Genomic DNA, 18531 nt, shown 5'->3' with positions numbered 1-18531 from the left:
GAGGACTTCTTTCCCAAGCAGACCTTTACCATCCAGGCAGCTTTTACAAGTGAAGGAAAGCAATTGCCCCACACTGTTGGAAAACCTCTCCACCCATGCTGTGGGTTCTATGCTTTGCTGTGCTTGATAGCCTGAGGTTAATTAAGACTGATAGTAACAACCAGCCGGCAGGCAGAGACAGATCTCTAGAAGTTTTGTCTTTGCCTGATCTCCTTCTGGAATGAGGGCTAGGAAAAGCAGGCCTTGGTGCACATCCTGGTTATTTCCAAAGGCACCTCGCCCTATCAGAGGGAGCCAAAAGCTGTGGTTGGCTGATAGCTCCAAACATAGCACTCAGGGCCAGTCACCAACGTATCTGACATTGTTATGCACTATAGACAGGGAGTCCTAGCAGATCTACCTAATACATACACACAAATCAAAACAGGGAGCCTAAATGGCAAGAGAAAAAAATATGTAAAATAAATATCAAAAACATAAGTCTTTGTTTTACTATGGTTGCAAATATCAAAAAATTTCTATATGTGACACAGCATCAGAGTTAAGTTAGGGTTTTTCAAAATGCTGACATGCCGAGCTCAAAAGGTTTGCCATCACTGGTTTAAATAGTCATTTTTCCACAGAAGACATACAGATGCTTTACAGATATGTAAAAAGATGTTCAACAGCAATCAATATTAGGGAAATGATAATCGAAACCACAATGAAATATCACCTCACACCTGTTAAAATGGCTACTATCAAATGGACAAGAACAGGTGTTGGTAAGGATGTGGAGAAAAGGGAACTCTAGTGCACAGTTGGTGGGAATGTAAATTATTGCAACCACTATAGAAAATAGTATGGCAGTTTCTCAAAACATTAAAAATAAAATTACCAACTTATCCAGATACTTCACATCTTGGAATTTATTTGAAGAAAACAAAAACACTAATTCAAAAAATATATGTACCCCACCATTCATTGAAGCATTATCTACAAAATCAAGACATGGAAGCATCTTGTATTCTATAGTGTACACAAATTTAGGAAAAACATTTATTTTAACAAATCCCAAAAGTATGTATGTTTTAAAATAGAATCCATTTGTGAAGTTAGGGTAAAGTATGCTAATTCATATGAGGCAAAATTAGAAACCATTTTCTTACATCTAGCTTTATCCTTCATAATTCATGTCTTGATCCCCTTAAAAAAATACCACTCTTTCTGTTGCCACTCTCTCATAGTATTTATATTCAATATTGACTATGTGTGAATAACCCTAGACCCCTAAAATATTAAGTTCTTTAAGGACAAACACTATTTTGTTCATCTGTTAGTGCACCGTGTTCAGCACCATGCTTGGTCCATAAAAGGCATGAAATACTTGTTGAATAAATAAACAAGTGGATGAATAAATGAATAATTATAAATTAATGGCATCATGTTTCTTTTGAACATTAGACTTCAAAAAGTAACACTAGCCATAACCGGTTTGCTCAATGGATAGAGCGTCAGCCTGCGGACTGAAAGGTCCCAGGTTCGATTCCGGTCAAGGGCATGTACCTTGGTTGTGGGCACATCCCCAGTGGGAGGTGTGCGGGAGGCAGCTGATCGATGTTTCTCTCTCATCAATGTTTCTAACTCTCTATCCCTCTCCCTTCCTCTCTGTAAAAAATCAATAAAAAATATATTTTTAAAAAAAGTAACACTGTGTAGGTTCATTGTGCTTCTGTATGCACATATGTGAAAATAGTATGTGGTTTTCCATAGTAATGGAGATAGATTTTAATTGTTCCATTTATAGTTTATACAACCCATTTTTCTGTGACCATTACCAGATATTTGTAAAATAGCTAGTTGAAGGGGGATACAATCTATGAGCATGTAACTAACTGCCCTAAAAGTCTTACACCCTGGGCCATATTTTAATGGAGTGAAGCCTAGATGAACTGAATAGCCATACCCTAATGTCAAAGTACACAGGAATTTCTCTCTAATATTGCAATTCAATAAACAATTACTTATTGTGCATTATTTTTGTGAGTAGCCTTGTATTTCTAATGTGTTATAATGTGGTTTTCTTTTATTACCTCAACTAGAGGCCTGGGGGGAGGTGTCCCTCAGCCCGGCCTGTGCACTCTCACAGTCTGGGACCCCTTGGGGGATGTCCACCTGCTGGCTTAGGCCCGCTCCCCAGGAGATTGGGCCTAAGATGGCAGTCAGACATCCCTCTGGCAGCCCGAGAGTCCTCGGGGGATGTCCACTTGCCAGTGGGGAGCAGGCCTAAGCTGCAGTCGGACATCCTTAGTGCTGCTGAGGAGGCAGGAGAGGCTCCCACTACCACCAATGTGCTGGCAGTCATCAGCCTGGCTTGTGGCTAAGCAGAGCTCCCCCTGTGGGAGCACCCTGACCACCAGGGGGCAGCTACTGCATTGAGCATCTGCCCCCTGGTGGTCAGTGTGTGTCATAGTGACCAGTCATTCCCAGTTGTTCTGCTGTTAGGGTCAATTTGCATATTACCCTTTTATTATATAGGATAATTACCCATCCCTTTCTAGGCATAAGAAAGATTCAGGATTTAGGAAATTCTGTTATGATGAAATAAAATATTATAGTGAAGTTTAAGAAAAGGCTAAGATCATCACATAAAATGCATTTGAAAATTAGGTAGAGTCTTCCTCAAGATTATATCTCCATAGGCCACTCTGTTAAATGGCACGTACAATCTAACTAAAATTCTGGATGAATCACTTGCCAACTTTTATTGGAATCATAGTCATTGTTTGTGGTTTTTAAGCACCCCCTACCCCCAAATTGCCAATGAACATAATTAACAATTTGTTCTAATTTGCTGTAACTCTAAAGCAAGCCAGATCAATTTTTTGGTCATTAAAATTTGTAAAGAAAAAATTACTCTCAAGCACCAAACCTATTATAGAAAAAGTTTAAAGTTGGCATCAGTATTCATAGATTATTTTTAAAGCTCACTAAAGTAATGTTTATAATGAAAGCATAGATCTTTACCAGCAAATGCCCAACATGGCACATCAGCAAACCAGTGAATCACATTCAGATTAAAAAATTCCTTCCCTCAATTAAATAAATACATTTCTCACTTATTTCTCATATTGATTTAAGAAGAACTATTACATTTTAATCAAAATAATTATTAGGTATTAAATGTTTATGTGCTATTTGTGTTTTATCATGAGAGTGTTCTTTTAATTTGAGGTTTATTGTTCTCCTGTCAGCTAATAACAAAGATATCCTATATAATAAAAGCCTACTATGTTAAGTGTCTAGTCGTCCAGTCAGCCATTCAACCAATCAAAGCATAATATGCTAATGATATGCTCAGGCTGCTCAACCACTCGCTCTGATGTGCACTGACCACCAGGAGGCAGATGCTCTGACTGGTAGGTTAGATTGCTGCTGGGGTCCAGACGATTTGGACTGAGTGAGATGGGCTGGACATGCCCTGGAGCCCTCCCATGGCCCCTCCCTGGCTGGCCAACCTCCTGTGTCCCTCTCCGGCCCCGATTGTGCACTGGTGTGGTTCCTCGGCCTGGCCTGTGCCCTCTTGCAATCCAGGCAGAGAGATCCCCCACTCCCCCAGTGCAGAAATTTCGTGCACTGGGCCTCTAGTTTTAAATAAAGAAAAAATAATTAACTGAGTATAAAAGAAGGCTTCTGCTCAGCCTTCCTTGCCTCCTTGGTTACCTATCTTAATCATTCTTTAATATTTGAAAGTATAGGACATCTTTGGCAATGGTGGTATTGAATGTAGAAATGAAACATGTCAAAACTTATGTTTGGTAGTTTCATGAAGAAAAGAAGAAATACTTATCAGGTCCTGAAGGCCTGTAAATAAAATGACAGGGAAAAGCAGTGTGTTTAAATATTTTATCATAATCTCACCCTTCAAACTTTTATGCTTTCAGGGCTTCACATAATAAAATGTGCAATTTTTAAAAATAAATAACAATTTACCTGCCTGTACCCCCCAAAAAATCATTTACTTTATTTTTTAATCATTTTTAAAATTTTTAAATTACAATTTGACATGGAATATTATATTAGGTTCAGTGTACATCCCAGTGAGTAGACATTACATAACTTGCTAAGTGATCATCCCAATAAATCTTGTACCCTTCTGACACTATATACTAGTAGAGTAATTATAATATTATTAACTATATTCCCTATGCTGTACTTCACATCCCCATGACTATTCTGTAACTACCAATTTGTACTTCCTAATCCCTTCACCTGTTTCACACATCCCTCCAATCCTTCTCTCATCTGGCAACCATCAAATGTTCGCTGTATCTATGAGTCTGTTCTGCTTCTTCAGTTATCATTATTTTTTAGATTCATTGATATATATGTATTTATTGACATTTTATTATTAATATTGTTCTCTTTTTTCCTTCCACTTCTTAAAGAAAATTTATGTGATATTGGTTTGGTGGTGTTGGACAACTTTAGCTTTTACTTGACTGGGAATCTATGTGTCCATTGATTCTAAATGATAGCTTTCTTGAGTAATCTTGGTGGTAGGTCCTTGCTTTTCATCACTTTGAACATTTCTTGTCAATCCCTTCTGTTCTGCAAAGGTTCTGTTGAGAAATCATCTGGCAGTCTTATGAGACTTCCCTTGTAGGTAACTAACTACTTTTCTCTTGTTGCTTCTAACAGTCTCTCTTTGTCTCTAACCTTTGGTGTTTTAATTATCATGTGTGTCTTGGTGTGGGCCTCTTAGGGCTCATCTTATTTGGGACACTCTGCACTTCTTCACTTGCATGTTTATTTCTGTTACCAGCTTAGTGAAGTCTTTCATCTTTATTTTTTCACATAGGTTTTCAATTCCTTTCTCTCTCTTCTCTATTTGGCAACCCCATGATGCAAGTATTGGTACACTTGAAGTTTTCCCAGAGGCTCTTTATACAGTACTATCTTCATTTGGGGGTATATTTTTGTTCTCTTCTTCACTGTTGATTCCCTGTAATGTTTTCTTCATTTCAATGAATGTATTCTTAACTTCTGACTGATTCTTTTTATGTCTTCAAGTTCCATCCTTATATCTCCTATCTCTTTGTTGAAGCTCTCACTAGGTTCATCTACTTTTCCCCTAAGTTCATTGAGCATCCTATAACCAGTGTTTTGAACTCTATGCTTGGTAGGTTACCTGTCTCCATTTTGTTTAGTATTTTTTCTGGAGCTTTTTTCAGTTCTTTCATTTGGAACATACTTCTTTGTATCCTCATTTTGGCACCCTCCTTGTCTCTATGTATTAGGTAAAGCCACTATGTCTCCTGGGCTTGGTAGAGTGGCCTTATATAGTAGATATTTTGTAGGATCCAGTGGCACAGCTTCTATGATCACCAAATCTGGGCACTCCAAGTGCACCCCTCATGTGGGCTATGTGCACCTTCCTGTTGTAGTTGAGCCTTGATTTTTGTTGTCACATCAATAGGAGGGATTTACCTTCAGATCAATCAGTTGCAACGACTGGCTGCAGCCGCTGTGGATGACCAGCTCAGCAGGGGCTCACTGCACAAAGCAGGAATTATTTGAGCAGGTCTGTCATGAAGATTCACTTGTGGAAGTGGTTATGTGGTGTATCCACGTGGTCTGAAGCTATACACTGGGTACACTGGCTCTAGAGCCTCCTGGGAGATGCAGGCAAATGTCAGCCATTACCTGTGTTCTACCCAGTGCCACCTGGCATGAGCTACACAAAATTTACAGATGGCTGCTACTTTTGCTGGGCTTGGAGGTACCCAAGAGAGGCCAAGTTGCCAACTCAGCCTGGCTTCCACTAGTGCCAGACCTGAGGCCACTTAATGAGACATATGGGGCAAGCCAAAGCTAGATGCTGCTTGTTTGAGAGATTTTTTTTGGAAAATGTGAACCATTATTCAAGACTAGCTATTCCTATGGAAAAGCTACTGGAAACAGATTGGGAGAACCTGAAGTTGGGTAGGGTGGGATATATGGAGTCTCAGATAATCACCAGGGTGGGATAAACAGTATTAGCCTGGTTGATGGAGACTCACATATGGTGCCCGTCTGCTCGCTATGTGGAGGGAGTGCTCAGCAAAGTAACAATTGCCTCTGCCAGCACTTCTGGCTGGGAAAGCTTCCCTCCAACTCTCATCCTGATGCCAGACATTTCATTTCCTACCCCTGTTCCCCTTGTGCCTTTCAATATGTTGCCCCAGCACTGGAGCTCAGAGTGAGTCTGAGTATGTCCATGTGCAAATCCTTTAAGAGGAATGCCTGGGGCTCCAGAGCCCTCATCTCATTCAGCCACAAACCCCACTGGCTTTTACAGTCAGAATTTATGGAGATCTTTCTTCCTGTCACTGGAACCCTGGGTAGGGGATCTGGTGTGAGGCTGGGACATCTCAGTAGGGATCTTCAGAGCCAAGATAGCCCTCCCAATTTTTATCCACAACACTTGAGTATGGTATCAGCCCATTCCAAATCTCTGCCCCTCCTACCAGTCTCAGTGTGGCTTCTTTTATTCCCTAGTTGTAGGACTTCTATTCAGCTGGATTTCAGATTGTTCTAAATGATGGTTGTTCTTTAGTTTGGTTGTGATTTAGTGGGAGGATGTGAGTACCTCATTTACTTGTGATGCCATCTTGACCAGAAGCTCTCATTTTACCTATGGTCCTCTCCCCCAGGCACACACTTTTGTTGCAGATGACCAACAGTTTGCACTAAATCATGCTACCATGGATCTTTATTATGTCCTCTGTCCTATGAGCTTCTATGTGCTCACAGGACATGATGCATTCCTGATACGAAAGACTTTAGGTTTGGGGGGATTAAATCTAAAACCTTCTTTTTGTATTAAAACATTGCCATGGCATAAGCGCATACTAAAATAGATTTCCCAACTTTATTAAATATACATATTTGATACAAATGCAAAATTCCATATGTAACACTATGGTTTTTTTTTATTTTAATATTTAAAATACCCATTTCAAGCTTAAATGTGAAGTATATCTATGTACATCTCTCAATGCCTGCACATGCATATACAGATTGGCATGAAAAGACAGAAGGTAGACACTGAAAAATCTCAAAATAATATGTGTATCTATATGCTTGAGCACATGCCTTTATTAATATGAGGAATATTTGTAAGTGTATCTTTCAATTTGTAAATATAAGATCAATGTGTCATGATAATAATAGTAGTGGCTAAGGGAGGTCTCACCAATTAAATGCCATAACACTGAGCAATAGGAGTTCATATTTTAAAATCGGATGGTAAAAATTAGAGCAATTGTGAGAGTTTTTTTGTGGAGCTATTTAAGAAGACTTATTTTGGTAACAGCTGCCTGAAATGTTCTTTGATATGTTTAGATTACTAGAGGGTTGTGGGGGTAATATAAATTTTGTGTATGACCCAATGTGAGGTGTCACTGTACTAGACTCTTTAGAATGAACTAAATCCCATCATGACACAATGTAGGATTATGTCCTAATTCAAGAGGTAGCATTGGAATAGGCACTAAGTCACACTTCCTAGACACATGGGTCATATGGACACATTCTACATATAAGAAAATGGAAAATAAGGTTTTTCAAAATCAGTACTTTTGTCTTCCACTTTGCTTAGCAAATGCTGAATTTTGTTCTTAGAAGAGTAGGGGAAGAAGAGACATTACTAAAATCTCCTTTGAGGAAAAGCTGATTAAAGCATGCACCTATTGTATGGCTTTACTGAAAAGTGATAAAAGTATTTGTAACTCAAGTAGGGTTAATATGGTGTAAAGAAAAGTAGACTGAGAGCATAAATAAAGCTGGGCAGGAACATTTTGAATAGTAGCTTGGAGCTTCGCATAGAGCAGGCATATAGTGTTTTCTGTATATTTGTAGATTCTGGCAACAGGGCTATTTTCTTAGAGCAATGAGTCCTATGAGAGAAAGACCTTCAGGGCTCTTCCTATATCCACACCGGTGGAGACTAGTGAATTCATAGATTCTGTTATTTTAGGAGTTGGCAAAACAAGCCTACACTGATTGTCATAACATGGGTCTAGGCCCGTGATCAGCAAACTGCGGCTCACGAGCTACATGCGGCTCTTTGGCCCCTTGAGTATGGATCTTTCTAAGCCTTAGGAGTACCCTAATTAAGTTAATAACAATGTACCTACATATATAGTTTAAGTTTAAAAAAATTGGCTCTCAAAAGAAATTTCAATCGTTGTACTGTTGATATTTGGCTCTGTTGACTAATGAGTTTGCTGACCACTGGTAGGCCAAGCAAGTAATTATATGGCCTCTGGGAGTTACAACACTCATATCCAAAAAGCTAGTCCCATGAATCCCTTCAACCAATTCCATTTATAATTATTCCTAATACATGAGAGGGCCCCAAAGGATTAATGATAATGGAAGCTTTTTTCAAAGAATTATGCTTCCAGTTTCAGATATAAGTGTTTAGAAGTGAATCAGATCCAGGCATTTTCTAGGAGCAAACACTTTTCTGCTCACTTGTCTTCAGTTTAAAAACACTACTGAAAACATCTTTATCTGTTGTCATTCTTGTTCTCTTCTTTTTCCCCTCCCTTATTTCCTTTTTTCTTCCTTCTTCATGCCTTCCTCATCTTCTTTTGTTCAAATGATAGTTGAACCCTTTCATGTGCTTGACGAAAAAAAAAAAAAAAGACAGATAAAACTCAAGGTCTCTGACCTCAGTAAACTAATTCTAATAAGAAAAAAGGAAAAGGTAATTACCACATATAAGAAGGGCTACACATGGTACTCAGTGAGGATGAAGGCAGAACATTTAGGACAGCTGGCAGTGGGGCATGGAAAGGTGCATGGGAAAAGGAAACATCAAGTGAAATCATTAAAGCTTTCCCTGAAAGGGGAGCTTCCTGGAATGAGCACTAAATAATTTACAATTATCTATGTGAAGCTGAGCACACTATATTTCAAACAAAAAGATCAATTTTTGTAAAGTAAAGGAGGTTTGAAGCAGTATGGAATGTTCAGGAGAACCACAAGCATCGAGTTGTGAAGAAGAAATGTGAAAAATGAGAATAAAAATCACATACACTGCTGGGGGAAATGCAGACTGGTGCAGCCACTGTAGAAAACAGTATGGAGTTTCCACATAAAAATAAAAATGGAACTCCCATTTGACCCAGTGATCCCACTTCTAGGAATAAATTCCAAGAAACTAGAAACACCAATCAGAAAGGATATATGCACCCCTATGTTCATAACAGCACAATTTACAATAGCTAAGATTTGGAAACAGCCTAAGTGCCCATCAGCAGATGAGTGGATTAAAAAACTGTGGTACATCTACACAATGTAATACTATACTGCTCTACAAAAGAAGGAATTCTTACCATATGCAACAGCATGGATGGATCTGAAGAGTATTATGCTAAGAGTATAAGCCAGTCAGAGAAAGATAAGTATCACACGATCTCACTCATATGTGGAATCTAATGAGCAACATAAACTGATGAATAAAAACAGACCCAGAAACACAGAAGCACTGAACAAACTGTCAAACCTCAGAGAGAAGGTGAGGGGAGGGGGAGATCAACCAATGAACTCATATGCATATATGCATAACCCATGGACACAGACAATAGGGTGGTGAAGGCCTGGGGTGGGAGACAGGGTCTGGTGGGAGAGGTCAATGGGGGCAGAGGGAAGAGGACATATATAATACTTTCAACAATGAAGATTTTAAAAAAAAATCATGAAGAGCTCTCTTTCAGCACCAAGGTGCTGCATTTGAATCTCTTTGCCATTTCTTCCCACAAGATCAAGATGTTCCTAGCCAAGAAACAAAAGCAGAATCAGCCCATTCCCCAATGGATTTGAATGAAAACTGGTAATAAAATCAGGTACAATGAGAAGAGAAGACATTGGAGAAGAACCGAATTGCGTCTATGAGGAATCACACATGAGAGATGGTTCACATATTTATGCAGTATCCAGGTTGCCTGCACCTTTAAATGATTGAAATGATCACAGTTGTCTGGATAGTTGGGCATTTTATTTGGAAAATTATTGGACTCATGATTTTGCTCTGTTTTTTCTGCAGTAGTAGGTTGGTTCAGTAATAAATGTGAGATACCTCTTTTTAAAAAATCATGAAGTCAGACCCAGCTGGCTCTTTGCCTGTGGCCCTTTATTTCCACTTACCCTCACCCCCTCTTTCAAAAAAAAAAATCAAATTAAAATCATGAAGTCAGATCAAGAAGAACTTTAACTAACCTAAGAAGAAAGAGAAAGGCCCAGCTGTCATGGCTCAGGGGTTGAGCATCGACCCATGAACCAGGATGTCACGATTTGAATCCTGGTCATGGCACCCTCCTGGGTTGTGGGCTCGATCCCCAGTGGAGGGCATGCAAGAGGCAGCTGATCAATGATTCTGTCTCATCATTAATGTTTCTATCTCTCCCTCCCTCTCCATTCTTCTCAGAAATCAATAAAAATATATTTAAAAAAAGAAACAGGGTTATTGGTTAAAAAGAAAAAAAGAAAGAGAAAGCACAAATAACTATATGCTAAATAAGTTAAATTTGAATTTAAAACTTAATCAAAACGCCATGCCCAGGTAGCTTCACTGGTGAGTTAATTGTTTAAAAATAAATAATAGCCGAAACCAGTTTGTCTCAGTGGATAGAGCGTTGGCCTGCGGACTGAAAGGTCCCAGGTTCGATTCCAGTCAAGGGCATGTACCTGGGTTGCGGGCACATCCGCAGGGGGTGTGCAGGAGGCAGCTGATCAATGTTTCTCTCTCATCGATGTTTCTAACTCTCTATCTCTCTCCCTTCCTCTCTGTAAGAAATCAATAAAATATATTTTAAAATAAATAAATAAATAAATAATAGCAATCCAGTAGAGAAACTGGAACTCCTATACTGCTGGTAGGAATGCAAATTATGTGAGCCACTTAGGCAATTTGGCAGTTTTCTTCTAAAGTTACATATGCTTACCATATGAGCCAACAATCTTACTCCTAGTTGTTTTTTTCTTTTCCTCAAGAATAAAAACAACGTATGCCCAAAAGACTTGTAAGTATAGCAGCATAAACTCATAACACTATTATTAATAATAGAAAAAATAGTAGCAAGCCAATCATCAACTAATGAATGGATAAACACGATTTGGTAGATCCATACAACAAAATTTGACGAATCACTGATGGAGGCAATGTCATGGATAAATCACAAAAGGATTATGCTGAGTAAAAGAAACTAGAGGCAAAAGACTACATATTGTGGTCCTGAATCCAGGATAAAAATTTAATAATTAAGAGCAAAATAGTGGTTCGCTGGGGCTGAGATCAAGGGAGGGGACTGACTGCAAAAGGATAGGAAATGGTTTATATCTTAGTCGTGGTGATTATAACCACATACAATAGCCTAAACTCAACATGTGGTACATATCAAGTTAGCAAGATTTATTGTTTGTAAATTGTACTCCAATAAGGGGAGGGGGATTATATAGGGAACAACTGAAATCCATTAAAAGGGCTTAAGTTGTTGCCTATGAAGATAATAAAGGGTATTTTTAGGGTATTGGTGGTATGAAAAGAGGGGAAGAAATAGAAACGAAAGGGTTAAAAGGTAAAATCTATAAGATAAGTTGACTGTTTACTTGAGTGAGAGGTTAATGATGACTTACAGATTTCTGGTTTGGTCAAGGTTGTACCAAGGTTGTAGAACATGGAGGATGATAAAATATTGAAAGTGAATACAATGAACTTGGCTTTGAATGTGTTGATTTTAAGTGGCATTTTGGACATCTAGGTATCCAGTAAGGAAGTAAACATAGTCTGGAGCTCAGATGAGAGGTCTAGGTTGGCTTTCAGTTACTTCATACTACATTTTTAGTAATGGTAAACTTTCATTTCATTTCAGTTTGGTTAGTTTGTTTTTGGTAGTACAAATGATTAAGAACTTAAAGAGTAACCGAGATGACGGTACCTCAGATTATACTTTTGTCATAAGCCATGGGTGGTTCCTAAGTTCAAAGCCTATAGATCTGTACATTAAAGTGAGCTGCTACAGTTCCCTAGTACAATTGTGGAGCTTATAAAAAAATGAGAGTTACAGGCCTTAGTGTACTATCATCATAAACCAAACCTAGTATACTGTGGACAAAATAAAGACTGGGCTAAAATCTCTTTATGACATTGGACTTAAAAACAAATGAATTTATGTAAAATGTTATGAGTTTGTGCACTGAAGACAGGGAAAAAGATCCAGAAGGTGAAATTGCGAGTGATCATGACTGACATAACTAACTTCTTCCCAAATCCACATCTCAATAATTTTGGATTTTTGGTATTTCATTTATTTATTTTTCTACCCACACATATCAACCTGTGTTAATGATAAAATCATCATATTCATTAAGTAGTAATCAGACAGTATCTAGACTATAGGTCTACACAGCAGCACTGAGCCATCAGGAACCCTGAACAAGGGCATCAAATAAGCATGAAACATGAGCACTGTGCAAAATATGACATTTTACACATCACATTTTCATCCATATAAACTATGGAATAGCTAGGAAGCTTCTCTAAAAGAAGGTAACTCAAACACTCAGTGTAACCTTCCAATCTAATCTTTCCATTCCTTGATTCATATGTCAACTAAAACTAACCACTGAAAGTTTTAATAACAAATAAATTTTTAAAAATATTGAGCCACAAAATCCAACCTTAAAGTTAAAAAGGAATAAATGCCATTACAACCTCATCAACTTTAAATACCATGAACATTTCAAACAGATGCCCAGTTAAAAATATCTATCAGGTTCTTACAATAATGAATGCACTTTATTTGACAAGCTCTGTGGGAGATATGTAGAAATTTTTAAAACTGCACATAGGAATTACCAAGGATCTTATAAACAAGGCAGAGAGTCAGTATTCCACTTATGTATAGATGAGGAATGCATACATCATACCTTTCTAAAAATCCTCACCTGAGGGTATCTTAAACAGACAGGAATCAAGAAGAGAAAGAGAGAGAGAGAGAGAGAGAGAGAGAGAGAGAGAGAGAGAGAGAGAGAGAGAGAGAGAAGAAGAAGAAGAAGAAGAAGAAGAAGAAGAAGAAGAAGAAGAAGAAGAAGAAGAAGAAGAAGAAGAGAAGAAGAAGAAGAAGAAGAAGAAGAAGAAGAAGAAGAAGAAGAGGAAGAGGAAGAGGAAGAGGAAGAGGAAGAGGAAGAGGAAGAGGAAGAGGAAGAGGAAGAGGAAGAGAGAAACATCCATAAGTTGCCTCCCAAATTCGCCCTGACCGGGGATTAAAGTGTAACATTTTGGTGTACAGGATGACACTTCAACCACCTGAGCTATGGGGCAAGACACTCACATCATTCTTTTTTTATTGTCACTGCTGATATTCTAGCTCAGGCCTTACTTCCTCAAACTTGGATTATGTCAAACTCTAATTAGAGCACAAATTCCATACACTCCTCTGACCTAACTCTCTGCTCCAATATAACCACCTATTAGCTGACAGAAAAACCTGCTTAAAATTCCTAATCCAACATTATTTGCTCAAAAAATATTAATTGGCTTCCTACTGAGTAAAGTTCAAACTCCAGTACTCTACAAAGTGAATTATTCATTCATTACACAGTCTTCAATATGCTTTGGCTTAAAACACATCTGTTTTTGTTATATTATCACTCCATACTAGAGTTGTTTGCTTTTTAGTTAACAACTATCCAAATATTGCCATCCATCAATACATTGTTATACCCAAATATACCCAAGCATAGTGTCTGGCAAACAGTAGATCATCCATACATGTTTAGTGAATGGAATTGAATCTGTTCAAATGTGGAAGAATTATAATAAAGTGGAATGAGCACTTGACCCACATTCAGGCATCCTGAATTATAATGATGGCTTTATCATCTCCTTTATATATGGTCTTGATTTCTTTATCTGTAAAATAAGAATAACATCTGCTTTGACTGCCTTACAAGGTAATGTGAGAATTCTATAAGAAATCTATATATATAAAAGCCTAAGTGACCTTTGTGACCAGACAACCATCTGGTAGCTATGATGCACACTGACCACCAGCGGGTAGATGCTCAATACAGGAGCTGCCCCCTGGTGAACAGTGCACTCCCACAGCCAACCTCCCGCGATCCATCCCCATAGCCAGCTGGCCCCAATTGGCCCAAGATTGGCCTGATCGGGCTGGCCGGCCAACCACCTGCAGACCTTCCCCCCCAGCTGGCTGAGTGGTCAGTGCACTCCACAGCCAACCTCCCATGGTCCCTCCACCTGGCCAGCCAGCCCTGGTGGGCTGGAGTGGGGGGGGGGGAGGACCTTACCCATGCACAAATTCATGCACCAGGCCTCTAGTATAATATAAAACTATTTTGAAACACATAAAGGTTTTATTATGACATTATGATAATTATTGCATACATATACAGAGTAGTCTATTTTTAAAATGTCCCCCATTAAAAGTCACAGTAAATGTAACCACATGGTATGGACATGAACATATATTCATATCCACAAAAATACATCGTATTGATCATATACAAAAATTGCTAACACATTTTAATCTCACAAGTCTTATTTTATGCTCCTGAAAAGCACATACAGGGGTGGGCAAAAGTAAGCTTACAGTTGTGAGTACATGAAACACAGTTTATTCCTGTATTATCCTATATAATAAAAGAGAAAAATGGTAATTAACCATAACTTCGCTACCCTTCCCATTGGCTAATCAGCAAGATATGCAAATTAACTGCCAACCAAGATGGCGGCCGGCAGCCAGGCAGCTGAAGCGAACAGGAGGCTTGCTTGCTCCAGTGACGGAGGAAGCCAAGGTTCCCCCCCTGCTGCTGCCGGCCTCTGAGCTTGCACTCTAAGCAACTCTGTTGCAAATATAGAAGCTAAACAATCCCCAGAAACCTGCTTTCAGCCGGCCCACCTAGGAGCTGGAGCTGAGCCCGACCAGGGGCTGCACCTAGAGATTGGGCCTGCCCTCTGCCACCTGGGAGTGGGCCTAAGCCAGCGGGTCGTTATCTCCTGAGGGGTCCCAGACTGTGAGAGGGCACAAGTGGGGCTGAGGGACACCCTCCATCCTGCCAGTGCACAAATTTTTGTGCACTGGGCCTCTAGTCTTATATAATAAAAGGCTAATATGCAAATTGACCAAACAGTGGAACAACCGGTCACTATGATACACACTAACCACCAGAGGACAGACACTCAATGCAGAAGCTGCCTCCTGGTGGTCAGTGCCCTCCCACAGGGGGAGCGCCACTCAACCAGAAGCCCTTAGCTGGGTTCATGGCTGGCGAGCACAGAGGTGGTGGCAGGAGCCTCTCCTGTCTCTGCGGCAGCAGAGGATGTCTGACTGCCAGCATATATGGGTCTAAGCCATTATCCGGACATCCCCCGAGGGCTCCTGGACTGCAAGAGGGTGCAGGCCAGGCTTAGGGACCCTCCCCCCTGAGTGCACAGATTTTGTGCACTAGCCTCTAGTTACTTATAATAGTAAAGCTATTGTAATAATCATAACTTGCATGTATTTTTCCTTACAAACAACTATAAGCCTACTTTTGCTCACCTCTATACATTCTCTAGATGAAAAAACAAAAAGGTTGCATTATAATTTGAGGAAAATTCCAAAATGGCAGTGGAGCAAGTGGGAGCTACAATTACATGATCCTAGGACCAAACTGGAAAACAAAATACAGAAAAACCACCCTGAATAATCAACTGAAGACTAGCTGGAGAGAACCCTGATAACAAAAGACAGAAAGTGGAGACTGTATACTAGTAAACACTGATAGGAGGATCAGAGATGTGAAAGGACTGGTTGGGCTCCCACAGACAGCAGCTTAGATTCAAGAGGGATATCTCAGTTGGAGGTGTTCCCACTGAGAACTCTGAAGTCTAAACTCCAAACTGGGTTCCCCATCCCAGATCACCAGACCTGAGATGGTTTACACAGAACATCTGGCTGTGAAAAGCAGGAGGGTTGATGTCTGCCAAGGAGAGATGGCTAGTAAAGCAGGAACCTTCATTAAAAGACAAGACACAAAATTTCATGTGCAGCCACTCACCTTGAGCTCTGGCAGAGTGAGGGCAGAGTGGACTGGAGCTATTTGAGCAGAAGCCAGGGTTGGTGGCTCTGGGGTTAGAACTCCAAAGGCAGACACCCTGGGTTCCTGTGCTGAGTCATTCATTTATACAGCAGAGGATGGTAAAGCAGACCTTTACCATCCAGGCAACTTTTCCACGGTGTGGAAAGCAATTGGCCCACCCTATTTGGAAAAACCCTTGCCCTCCCCCTGCCCTCATGGAGTTTCTGAGGCTCATTAAGACACTGAGAATAACAATCAGCCTGCAGGCAGAAAGTATTGCCGAGCCATGTTGGAAAAACTATTGCTCAATCCTGTGATCTATAGTCTGATACTAATCAAGACTGAATAACAATCTGACTGCAGGAATAGGCAGATCTCTTGAGGTTCTGAGTCTTTGCATGATCTAATTCTGGGCCTGAGGCTAGGAAAGGAAGACCTTGGTGCACATATTAGCACCCAGCCCCAGCAGAGGGAGTCACAAACTGTGGATTGCTGATAGCTCCAAACAGAGTACTGAGGGCCAGTCACAAATAGCATCTGACATTGTCCTGCACTAGAGACTGGGAGTTATAGCAGATCAACATGACACATAAAAACAAACAAACAGGCATCCAAAATGGGGAGACAAAAAAGCAAGCTCCAAATGAAAGAACAAGGGAATTATCCAGAAGAAGAGCTAAATGAAATGGAGATAAGAAATTTATCAGATATATAGTTAAGGATAATGATGGTAAGGATGCTCAACATCGTGAGAAAATATATAGTAATTATGAAAAAAGAAAGTCGGAAATAAAAGAATAATATAGCACCAATAAAGAACACATTGGAAGGAATAAATATCAGTTTAGGGGAAGCCAAGGATCGGATCAGTGAATTAGAAGACAGGGTAGGAAAAAAAAAATCACTCAATCAGAGAATAAAAAAAACAACAATTAAAAAACAGGAGTACAGCTCAAGGGAGCTGTGGGACAACAAAACATAATAATAATATTCATATCTTTGGATATTCTACCAGAAGGGGAAGAAAGTGAGTAAGTGATATAGAACCTGTGTGAAGAAATAATAGCAGAAAATTTCCCTAACCTGGTGAAGTAAAAAGTCACACATGTTCAGGAGGCACAGAGAGTCCCTAGCAAGAAGAACCCCAACAGGCCCACACCCAGACACATCATAATTAAAATGCCAAAAATTGAAGACAAAGAGAGAATCTTAAGGGCAGCAATTTGTTACCTACACAGAAGCTCCCATAAGGATGTCAGCTGATGTCTCATCAGAAACTCTACAGGCCAGAAGGGAATGATGGCATGAAGTTTTTAAGGTAATGAAAAGCAAGGATTTGAAACCAAGATTATATCCAGCTAATCTATCATTCAAAATAGATTATGAAATAGAGTTTCCCAGACAAATAAAAAGACTAAAAGAGTTAATCATCACCAAACAAGCACTGTAAGAAATGCTAAATGGACTGCTGTAATGAGAAGAAATATATATAGAGAGAAACATAGGCATAAAGAATTAAAATGGCAAATTTAGTAAGACTCCAGCATGGCTGTCAGCAGGACTGGAGTGAAGGAGAGAGTGTGAGTGAGGGAGGGAGAGAGAGGGTGTGTGTGTGGACATGTGTGTGCATGTGTGTGTGTGTGTGTGTATGTGTGTGTGTGTGTGTGTGTATAGCAAGCATGTCAAACTCAAAGGCTAACACGGACCAAATAAACAAGGTTTAAGTTTATGTGGGCTGCAAAAAAAAACCCCCAAGCTTCAATTTTCATAGAAACATAGTTTTATTTAGATAGAGACACGCTGAATACAAAGGGCTGAAATAAATGAGTAATCATTAACATAAAATAATAGAACATTTTAATAAAAATTAATATTTTTTCTTGAACATTAACTCACCAGACACTGAATAACTGCACAAATTAATAAGCATAATGCAAATAAACCTATTTTTCTTGTTCTCCGAAAGTGAAATATTTCCTGTTGTGCACACCAAACAAATCAGCATAAGACTAATGACTTGGCAATCAGCTGCTAAAATATTCACTGCTAGTATTAGTGGAGAGAAATGGTGTACCTGCACATAAGACGCTAAGGGAACACAGAACCTAGACACAGAAACTGGCCACAGAACCTAGAGACAGAACCTAGTGAGAGAATCTGGCTGAAGAACCTAGAGATAGAACCTGGCTACAGAACCTGGATAGAACATGGCAAGAGAACCTGACTAGAACCTGGTGACTGAACCTGTCTGGAGAACCTGGACAGAACCTGGCTGGAGAACCTAGCGAGGGAACATGGCTACAGAACCTGGCTGGAGAACCTGGAGAACCTGGCTGGAGAACCTAGCAAGAGAACATGGACACAGAACCTGGCTGGAGATCCTAACCAGAACTTCGCTGGAGATCCTGACCAGAACTT

At 39.6% G+C, this 18531-nt stretch overlaps 1 protein-coding gene and 1 pseudogene across 1 annotated transcript in view; one reads left to right on the top strand and one right to left on the bottom strand.

The window, feature by feature from the left end:
* The window catches only part of DACH2 (dachshund family transcription factor 2), a 728400-nt gene that overhangs the window by 314459 nt on the left and 395410 nt on the right, over positions 1 to 18531 (bottom strand). The gene's annotated exons all lie outside the window — the stretch shown is intronic.
* Positions 6726 to 9924, top strand: LOC118654260 (annotated as a pseudogene).

The sequence above is a fragment of the Myotis myotis genome, unplaced genomic scaffold, assembly GCF_014108235.1.
Source record: "Myotis myotis isolate mMyoMyo1 unplaced genomic scaffold, mMyoMyo1.p scaffold_m19_p_4, whole genome shotgun sequence".
In the NCBI taxonomy this organism is placed as follows: Eukaryota; Metazoa; Chordata; class Mammalia; order Chiroptera; family Vespertilionidae; genus Myotis; species Myotis myotis.
Note: the sequence above shows the minus strand (reverse complement) of the source record. Positions and strands in the feature narration are given on the sequence as shown.